We start from the raw sequence: 9,632 nt of genomic DNA on the forward strand, positions 1-9,632 counted from the left end.
ATATCGTGTCAACACTTTCTCCATTGATCTAACACATTTAAGGGTTCCAGCATTATAGGGGGTCTTCTTCACGTTATAAAATATTATTTGATTAACATACATAGGTTGTATAAATTATTTACGAATTTATTACGAACATATCGTGTCAACACTTTCTCCATTGATCTGCCACATTTAGGGGTTTCAGCATTATAGGGGGTCTTCTTCACGTTATAAAATATTATTTGATTAACATACATAGGTTGTATAAATTATTTACTAATTTATTACGAACATATCGTGTCAACACTTTCTCCATTGATCTATCACATTTAGGGGTTCCAGCATTATAGGGAGTCTTCTTCACGTTATAAAATATTATTTGAATAACATACATAGGTTAATCACCAACTTCTTCTCCATTAATTTAGTACATTTATGGGTTCCTATATTATAGGGGATCCTCTTCACATTCTGAAATATTATTTGAATAACTTTTTTAAAGAAAGCACATCATTCCATATGCTCGCCATTGGCTACTATGTCTATGGCCTCATGTAGTTACAAATTGTATAAGCTTAAATAAATTTATTATATTATCAAGGAAGCAGTTTTCGTTTTTTTTTGTTAGTTAATTTACTTTTTTTCAGATGTTAATTAAATATTTATTATAATTGATAATTATCACTTAATTTACGTTAAGAATTTATAGTATTTGCCAATATGATCAAAACAAATTTTTTAATTTACCGCAATGTGTTTTTCATTAATTGCTGCGAAGTAAATATCTTTCTACATATGTAAACTATAAATTTATTAACAACAAAAGTAACTGTCTAATTAAATGTAAATAAATAATTTTTATTATACATAAAGTCTGTTTTGTTTTCCTAATACTCTCACTATGATTTGATGAAAAACAATTATATTTCAAAAATTTGAAAACACGAATCCAATAAACAAATCATTTGACAAGTCTCAAGTTTATATAAACAAAATAATCCCTTGATGTATTGCTTATTGAATTTTACAAAAACATATTTTGTTATATTTTTTTGTTTCTTTTTTTTGGTTTTTGTTTTATTTTCGAATTAAATTACTGAAGTACAAATGATGGATTACATCAAAATATTTAAAATGTTGCTCAATTAAAGTGTTTTCGTTCACTTTCATGTGTGCCGAAAGTGTGTCAATTTGTGTAATTGTGTAAAATCGCCCAGCTTTTTTTGTGTCTTCGCCTCAAGTGCAAATCCATTTTTTCACAATTACAAGTGTAAACAGAAGGCAAATGAATGCATTGCGTGCGGCCACAAATTGATTTCTTTTTTGGCTTCCATGCATAAATTTTCCTTTCTGCCAACATTTCCGGTATTTAAAACTATTCGGAATGATAAATGATGGTGTCGATTCGGAAAACATTTCTATGATTGATGATCGAATAAGACTACACATTGGAAAACAAAAAATTTGTTGATTTTGCACTTAAAACTGAAATATGTGAAATAAGCAAATAAGAGTTTAAACAAGTAAAAAAAAAAGTTTACAATTTTATCGAATACAAATTTTTGGTTTTTTTTTTATTTTGTTAAAAATTATTTTTAAATAAATATAAAAATAAAAATACCCAAATATTAAAATAGTTTATCTGCAAATTTTTGTTTATAAGTAAATAAAATGATATCTTCAAAATAATATATTGATCGTGAAATATTTTAAGCGAAATTGTTACCTACATTAATTTTTATTACTAATAATAATTAATTTAGTTATAACAAAATGGTATACATAAAATATTTAATTTTAATTTAACTATAGTTCTTTTCGACATTATCCATGCAGAGACTATCTATCCACTAGTCTTATGCCTGTTTTCTTGTCTGACTAAAAAGCAACATTTGTATCCGTGCTATCAAAATAACAAAATAATATACATAAAATATTTAATTTTAATTTAACTATAGTTCTTTTCAACATTATCAGGTGGGCAGAGACTACTTGTCCACTAGTCTTTATCTTGTCTGACTAATAAGCAACATTTTTATCCGTGCTATCAAAATAACAAAATAATATACATAAAATATTTAATTTTAATTTAACTATAGTTCTTTTCAACATTATCATGCAGTGCATATATACATTCTACGTCGAAAGTATTCCGACATTTAGAAAAAGTGCGTAAAAGATACCGTCACAGTTACCTTCTGTAAGCACAGTACATTTTATTGTAGTGCAAAACACTCAATTAATGTGTCGAACACAAATACCTTAGTACCGTAGATTATCTTCTTCAGTGTTTCTTTACTTTCGCAGTTAAAACTGCCACTCCAAGGAAAGCGTTTAAAGTTGGTTACTGACTTAAACAAGCATAAGCACCGTACTCACTAGACTCATTAGACTAAAGTTCTGTGCCCAACACGTTAAGCATTTCGATGTGGTATTAACTTCGATAAGGTTTACTTTGAAGGCGATATAATAAATATCTACTAATAGATCAATAGTTCCCATCAGATGGTCAGCGACTTGGTTACAATAGATCCATGAATTAAATTTAACAGGTATGGATACATAGCTTGTAGTTTGTCCACTGAAAAATATCCAAGTAACTATATATCAATTTTATAGCCTATATAATGTACCTATGCACATATACAATTCATTATACATTAGACCAGAGATGCAAGATTATTCTTAAACTCTGTGGTCCCTACTAAAAACCAAAATATCATAGTGGTCCTTGGTCAAAAAATTGTTGAGGACCACTATAATAGATTGATGATTCTTTTCTAATTTTTTTAAAAATTTTAGATTTGTATTGAATTGGATTGATTCAAAGTCTATATAGTTATATTGCCTGCAATAAGACCTATTTTAAAGGTGCATAATAAATACAAATTGATTAATTATTATTATTGTTAGGGGATGTGGCACTACGGCCGCCGGGTCTATTGTGCCCCCTTCTGGGTTTAGAGTAGGTCACTAAGCCCTGTCGCGTTAATAAAAAGTAGTATACAGAATTTTATGACAAAATTTTATTGCTCCTTCCGTAATAATACACATTTCCTCCTCATTTTCTTTACAGAATCTACAGTTTGCATCCTTATGTATACCCAGTGTCGTAAGGTGATATTTTAGTTTACAGTGCCCTGTTAAGATTTCTGTTATGTTTCTAAGTTTTTCTTTTGATAGGTTCAATCCTGGTATCTCCTATTGTTATAGATACCAATAAGTGATTTGTATTGTATTAATCCTAGTATATTATCCCAGTAATCCTTTTTATTCTGGTTCTCCTTCATTTTTATGACAGAAAGAAGCGTACTATGTCCTAGTTCACAAAAAGGTTCCAGCCCCATTATCAGTGTGGCTGCTTCTTAAAATTATTAAATTATTATATTCTTAAAATTATTAAATTTTAAATGGACATAATTTAATTTTAAATATTTTCAGTAATTTATTTTATAAAGTAAAATTTTTAAAATTAATCAAAAATTGTGACACGTGCAATTCGACGCATATTTCACACAAAAAGTAAAGCGTCGATAATTTTTACTTTGTAAATGGAAACGACCAAATAAAACAATAAATATAAGTATATTAAAAATATATTTTAAAAATAAATAAAAAGTGAAAATGTAAATTGTATACAATAATGTATAATTTTCCGACGAACTAAAAAATACAAAACCAATAATTTGCCTTTTACTCGCGCCCACATGCTACGTAGTACGAACACCTGTCAACTTATCCAAAGACGGGCAGAGACTGTAATGAAAAAATCCATAGAACAACTTGAGAAATTCTTTGATTGGAATATTTTTACTTCATAAAATTTTGCCGAAAAATCTATTGAAGTTTATTTTTGTTTCGGTTTGTTAGTTTTTTTTTTTTTGGTTTCTTTGGTTTGGTTTTTTTGGTAGCTAAAATATTTATATACATTCGAACGTCAATTTAACGTCAGACGCAAAAGTTTATTGCAAGTAAAATGGGAAACTTTAATTGTTTTTGTATATTTGTGTACTGAGCACTGTGCTTTCGCAATTGACTCCTCATATGATCCAACCACCTCCTCAGTTAAGCCCCAACTTTCGTCATTTAAATATTCCATTTTGCGCATAGTTTATTTTCAATTTTCGAATATTTTTCACCAAATTTTTCTATTTTAAATAGCTTATTTGCTCTATTGATTCACTTATTGTAGAAACGGAAAACAATAACAACAATAATAAATAAACGGTGAAAGCCTAAATGAGAGGAATTTTTACCATGAAAAATTAACAAAATTCATTGAAAATTTTAAATAATATTTATTATTCATTTTAACATTTTAAAATTTTAACACAACAATAAAGTTTTTAATCAATTTGTTGTAATTAAATTATTTCAATAAAACGAATTATTTAACAGTTTTATTAAGCTCATATGATTTATGGGTGCCTATGTTATATTAAAACGCAAACGTTTAATATTTAACATTATTTATTAAACAATGTATCAAGATAAATTAACTTCATTGTTCTAAGTTTATTGTTGATATTGATTTAATTAATATTTAAACAATTTGTTCACCCAGGCGTATGAGCAACATAAATTTTCGCATTTACGTCTGATGTACACTGCACAGTATACACGCCACTGTGCTGGGTCTACACTGTGCTGTTGTAAAGAGAAAGCGTGGGTCTTAAAAAACAGAATTATTTTCAGTGTAAACTGTAGGCGTAACTGATTAATTGTACCGATGGAAGAAGATAAAGTTTCAGTTTAAATCATCCTTTCTCGTCATTCTTCATCGCTGTTTAAACACAAGTGTTGAAGTTTATTTAAAATTAAATACTTAATTAAGTTTCAAGGTAATGAAATTATTATAAGGTGTTTTATTATATAATTTAAATTTATTTCAATTTAAATAAAAATTATATATACAAAGCATAAATTAAATTTAACAGAATACGAGTTAAACTGACAACAGCATCTCCAAGCTTCACGCATGTGGAGAGCGTTACATTTATACTTACGTACATAAATTTAATTTAAATTTTTAAATAAATTTATATTAATATGCATGTTGTGATAAAAAATTACGAGAATTTTTAATTCTTTTGAAAAGTATTCATTTAATTTTTAATGTTTATTCCATCTCCTCTAAAGTAATCCTGCTTTGACATAATGCATTTCGTACACATCAATTTCCAGTTTGAGAAGCACTGTTAAAATGTAATTTCTAGTTTTGAAAAAAACTAAAAGAACAGTTTTTAAAACATGGCCATAAGTTTGCTCTACGATTTTTTAATTCTTTTGAAAAGTATTCATTTAATTTTGAATGTTTATTCCATCTCCTCCAAAGTAGTCCTGCTTTGAAATAATGCACTTCTTACATCTAAGTTAACTCCAATGTAGACGTGTGGTATCCAGTTATGAGGATGTGCACCAAAATCGTCAATTAAAATCATCCAAAATTTACAAAATTAAATTTTAGGAAATTTAGTCAACGCTCCATGGTTTATTAGGAATATTGACCACCCGATCAAGTCCCGATCTTGAAAATCAAATCTGTGGATGCAATAATACAAAAGTTTGCGAAACAGTACCGAAAATGGTTACAACAGCACCCAAACGAGATAGCCCACCACTGAGGAAACTTAAACGAATTAAACCTTCAGATCTACTCCCGAATTAGTAATCTAATAATAATTTAGATTAGTACTCTATTAGCACCAAATCTTTGACAACTGTAACACGTATTGTAAAATATAACAAAACTGCTTGATTGTTCTCTGTACTTGTACCAGTCGTAGTCAAATGAATCAGGTATTTATATTATTGTACGTAGTGTATTTCAAATATTAAAAAAAAATTCCTTAGTTTCAAGTTTGAAAAGCACTGTTAGAATATAATTTCTAGTTTTGAGAAAAACTATTAGAACGATTTCGCCATAATTTTACTAATTATTGACAAATTTTACTTTTTAAGAATATATTTGAGAGTCTTAAATAATCCTAAAATAGTCAAAGAGTGGCATGTTTGGAGAACAGAGTGATTGCGGCACCGAGGTGATGTTATGTTTCACCATGAACTATTGAATTAGCAATAAATTGTACTTCTCCTCGTTTCATGACCAAAATAACTGAAGAAAACGCTTTACATCGGCTGTATGACATTCCCAATTCCCTAACAACAATTCTAATGGCATTTTTTTATTAATAAGCGCAATCTCTTTAATATTTTTTTTTACTAAATGTGCTTCTGAAATAGAACAAAGACATAGAGTACCATGTTTAAAGAACCGGATTTTTGCGCTATAACAATGATGTTATGTTTTCCTTAGAACTATTAAAGAAACAATATACAATGTATTCCAAAACAAATTATGCTACTATTCCTTTCAATACATAAAGTGAAATATAAGCTATGCTAATGATGTTGAATACTGTCATGATCAGGAAGTTAAGAGCTTCATTAAAGGCTATAATAGATAGCGCGAGCCATAAGAAAAAGCTGGTTTGTATATTTCCTTTTCAAAATCCATACTTGTATTTGACCAAGGAGTTCAGACTTTGTGTATTCCCTTTTCGAAATCCGTACTTTTATTGTTTTAAGACCTAAGATCTCCCTTACTGGATTTTTCACATGCTCATTAAGTTTAAGAATAAAGGAGATGTGCATTTGAAAGTCACATCATCAGTTTTATAAACAGCATCTGATAGCTTTATAAGTTTAAGAACAAAAAAGATGTACATTTGACACTCACATCATCAGTTTTATAAACAGCATCTGATGACTTTAATCCATTCAATTGGTATATGATCTTGTTCCAATTTGCTATATTAAAGCTCATTGCATTCTAGTTTCATGCAGAACAAAGCGCTTGCTTCATTTTTCAGCATATCCAGATCCGCTTGTGATAAGCTCATTTTTTTTGTTAATGGAACCAGTTTCATTCTGTTTTAGTCAGATTATTCTGAAATCAATATATAGTTTTTTCTTCTATAATACTTGTACTTATTAGGAATTAAACGAATAGATATTTTACATTTTAAATAAGTACACAGATATTAATACATTTTATGAGCATTGAGTGCACTTTTTAAAAGTAATAAATACCATTAATTACTTAATAATATTATATATCACAATTGTTCTAGCAAAAAAAAATGTTTTAAAGCACTTAATTTTTAATTTTTTCTATTACCAGTTTAATTATTATAATAATTAAGAAACTTCATTATTTATTTATTTTTTATATATTTTTCATTACAATTTTAATTGGTTTTTTAAATTGTATTTTTATTGCAGCTTAAAAAAATTCCTAAAATTTATTATTTTTAAATTATTTATTAATTTTAAATTTGATTTTTGGAAGTCAATTATGACAAAAAATATAATATTATTTTAATATAAATTGTTTTCTTAATAGTTGGCTTTTATTATTCTATGTACTATGAATAAATGTAGTAAATGTAAATGTAATAAATGTAGTTATTAATTTATTATAACTAACAATACAATATTATATTAATTATATTTTATGTGTAGTTAAGAAAATTTTACTGGGATAATCTACCAGGAGTAACACAATTCAAATCACTTATTGGTATCTATAACAATAGTAGATACCAGGGTTGTGTGAACTTATCAAAAACTTAGAATCATTACAGGATTTTTAACAAGAGATATCAGAATTGTGTGGACCTATTAAAAACTTAGAATCATTATAGGATTTTTAACAGCGCACTGAAATACCACCTTACGAGACTGGGCATATATACAAATGCAAACTGTAGATTCTGCGAAGCGACTGAAGAGTCAGTCACGCGTATGCTGACTCTTCACTGCACATACGGAATAGGTTCCTGGGAATGTATATTCTTACGGAAGAGGCAATAAAACTCTGTAAAATAGGTTCTACACAACTTTTTATAGACACAATAGGCCTTAGAGATAGGTTTAGTAAGCCATATTTACTTTACCCAGAAGGGGCACAATAGGCTTGACGTTAGCTGTACTATATTCCATATCAATAATAAAAGCAATAAAAATAAAAAAATTTATTATTAAATTTGTTTATTAACTCTTCTTATTATTACTTAAATTGTGTTTTATTTAAAATTGATTAATTAATTAAAATTTGTTGTTTTTATATAATTGTTTATAAAAATTAATTTTAAGACTATACAAATCATTTTTGAACAACTAAAATTTTATCTTTTTTAACATATTAATACGCTCAACGATATTTTCAGGATTAGGATTGGTCTGGGATTCTCATTTATCAATGCTTTTTGTTGGCTCAAAATTGACCATCTTTTACCTATTATTACCAGGAATTGTGGAATCGAACCGCCTTTCTTAGCTAATTGAAGTTGATTCATTTCCCTCTCCACTTCAACTAACTAACTATATAGTTATAGTTATAAAAAACATTAAAGTGATTAATTATTCTTAATAGCAGAACTTATCTTAATTTAGTAAATATTGCAATCATTTTCATAAGTAGGTCATCAAATTACGCATATTCCAGATATATTTTAAAAGTTATCAATTTTCATATTAAATAAATCAAATGATATAATAAATATTTGATGGTATTAAACTATTTACAATCATATCATCATAAATTATTTAATAACTTTAATTAAAGAAAAAAAAAACTTTTGCCAAAATGTGAATCATACAATTTTGGTAAAACATTTATTTTATTAATTAATAATTGCTTTGATAAAAGTACTGAATAAGCAAAATTCTATACTGAGATATTCCCATATATAAAAATATGTACATATATATGTATTTATTTATTGATATTGTTCTACCTTTAATAGTAATTTATGCTGATAACGTATTACGCAGTGTTATTTCATTAATTACTCATGTTTTGTGAATTTGCACATTTGAGCAGGCATTTTGACTGGAATGCCAGGTATGATTAAGGGAATTTTAGTGCCCGAAAAGTATTCCTTAAATAATAAATATTTTGTACATTCATACTAAATTAGATACTTGATATTTTTGTATAAACCTTTTTTAGAAATAATATTTAATTACATTTACTCATTTATTTATTTTGTTAGTAGGAAATACAGTTTCATTGTTTTTTGAAACGTTTTTTGAAGTGCCCGTATGACGCCAGAAATAAAAACTGTTAGCAATATTTTTACAGATAATTATAAATATCGGCATTATTTAACAATTTGATATAGACAAAAGGCAAACAAACTGATTAAAATAAACAGCTCAAATAATTTAAAAAAAGAAATTAAAATATAGTTTATTCAAATATACAGCGTGTTTTTTCCATGCATAAGAGTAGGTAACTTAGTACAAAGCTCGAAATAACTGAACTACTAAATTCAAATGAAATGTTGGATCGACTATACTTTTACTAACCATTCAGTCAGGTCATAATGCATTCATAATGGAGATAAATATGTATATATATACCTTCTGCTCAAAAAATACTCGGATTTTGTAAATAAAACACACAAATTTAAATTTTATTCCAAATTTATTTTATCTCTTTAAAAATATGCACCTTCTGAAGCGATACACATATGCCAACATTTAACTCAATCTTCCATACAGTTTTCGTAGGCCCGTGAAGGTATGGCATTTAGTTCCTTCGGCGAATTCTCTTACCACGAAGGGGCAATTTGAGTTTCGGG

The sequence above is a fragment of the Teleopsis dalmanni genome, chromosome 1 (genome assembly GCF_002237135.1).
Source record: "Teleopsis dalmanni isolate 2A chromosome 1, ASM223713v2, whole genome shotgun sequence".
NCBI classification, from domain to species: domain Eukaryota; kingdom Metazoa; phylum Arthropoda; class Insecta; order Diptera; family Diopsidae; genus Teleopsis; species Teleopsis dalmanni.